The following is a 1,967-nucleotide window of genomic DNA, read 5'->3' as shown; positions in this document are numbered from 1 at the left end:
GAAAGAACCTTAGATCAAGTTATCTACAAAATTGCTTCCTTCTTAGGAATGGTCAGCAATAGTTGCTAATAGAATGAAAGTTGAAGCAGGTAGCGAAAAAATTTAGCTAGGTGTGGCAAGCACTCATGACGAGCCCTTTGATTAATGTCTGCTAACTAGGACAATAAACCCGACCTAATACAAGCAACACCAGTGATCTAATAAAGGTATCAGAAGCCCAAAACAGAGCCAAACTGTACCAGCTAAAGGATGTAGGTAAAATCTAAAATAGTTCTCCCAATCCTTGAGGAAAAGGCATACCTGCAAATGGTATATACTATCACTATAAAGGTTGTTACAGTAGCATATGTCTATGTTCATTACTTTCTGGAACATTCTCATATTCATATTGCACAAGTACTCTACCAAAATCAATGGGGGTGCTATCTTACAGAAGCACCTCCATAATTGTATAACTGTTAAACATTCAACTATTAGGAATGATGTTAAACATGAATAGCATCATCATCAAATCGAGCACTTTATCTTTCCTAGAAGCAGTACAGACCAATGATGAAGTCAAATCTCAAAACAGAAAATTAGATTTCACTTTAAACAATCTTAATATTCATATCAATTTAAATAAATCGCTAACATACCTAATTAGAATGATTAAATTGATTAACAAACTTATCAATACTAATAGTAACAAAGGAAAGTTCAACCATTCATATGCCCCTAATGGATCCAAATAATTCTTGGTTGTCTAAGTATAAAGAAAAACTCAATTCCTAGAAGTTTTGTCATTCAATGCCAACAAGTTTCCTAAAAGTGGGTAATTTTGTTCTCTCAAGTCTTTCCCTTCATTTCTGGTTAGTATACCACACACCACAAGAGCAGCCTTGAACTATTTCACTGAAAGATTCCCTTGTCATTTTAGATATTAACTTGAAATATTTATGCTATAAGATAATGACAAGAAAATCCCAGTGGTTACATATGTACTCTTACCCCTGGATAATGTTGCAATACAGGTGCATAGTGGTTAAGTACAATATACACTTTCCCCAACAAGCTTAAAACGTTTTCAACCTCATCTCCCAACAAATCCACCTCTTCCTCAGCTTTCTGGAGATTGCAATATCTTCTGTCACACATTTTCCTATAGTGTGACTCCCTTACCGCAAACGAATTGACTAGCCCACTAAGTGTGACCAGTTGTCGCTCAACTTCTTTCAACCTTAGGAAGTTGTGATGGAGTTTTTCCAATGTTGTTTCTTCAAACTTCAAAGATGCATCCATGACATTCCTAATATACCTTGCTAATTTGCATTTCTCTCTACTTTTGATTCATTTCTAAGTCTGTTATGCAATCCTCAAGCTTTTGCACCTTTGCCTCAAAGAACTCTTTTTGTTTCTCTTTTTCCTTTATATGCATCAATGCCCACTCAAGTGATACTTCCTTCTGTTCAAGACATTCTTTGAGTAGAACTTTTTCATTTGTCTGATTTTCAATTTCTTTTTGAGCAAAGGTCAAGGCAATATCTTTCTCTGCAATGACTCTTGCAAGTTCCTTTTTTTTCTTCCTCATTCAGAAAACGTTTGGAGAACATTTTCCTCACATACTCACCCATGTATATTGAACGTTGCAAAGCAAAGTGCTTGAACAACAATGCCGGTTCATACAAGCTTTTAAGATAACACTCCAGATAAGTTGGAAGAATGATCTGTGTATTTACCTTGTTCTTATTAGTAATATAGGAAGGGGGGAAAGTGGCTTACATTTTATTTTTGTTTCAATAAATATATTAACTACAGATATCTCAAAGCTTTGTTGTTGCAGGCAGATGGGATGATGTAGCAAAGGTCAGAACAATGGTGAGAGGCAGGGGCTTGATAAAAAAACCAGGATGCAGCTGTATTGAAGTCAATACTAGGAACCATGTGTTCTTTGGAGGAGACTGATTGCACCCTAAGCGTCAGAAACA

General features: G+C 35.7%; 1 pseudogene; it reads right to left on the bottom strand.

Annotated features, from left to right (window-relative positions):
• Positions 1–972: 972 nt before the first annotated feature.
• On the bottom strand, positions 973–1,570 carry LOC149237656 (WPP domain-associated protein-like; annotated as a pseudogene).
• Positions 1,571–1,967: the final 397 nt, after the last annotated feature.

The sequence above is a fragment of the Pinus tabuliformis genome, chromosome 8, assembly GCF_031772625.1.
Source record: "Pinus tabuliformis cultivar Carrire ecotype Pingquan chromosome 8, CPIR1, whole genome shotgun sequence".
Taxonomy (NCBI): domain Eukaryota; kingdom Viridiplantae; phylum Streptophyta; class Pinopsida; order Pinales; family Pinaceae; genus Pinus; species Pinus tabuliformis.
This window is presented reverse-complemented; position numbering and strand designations above follow the sequence as displayed.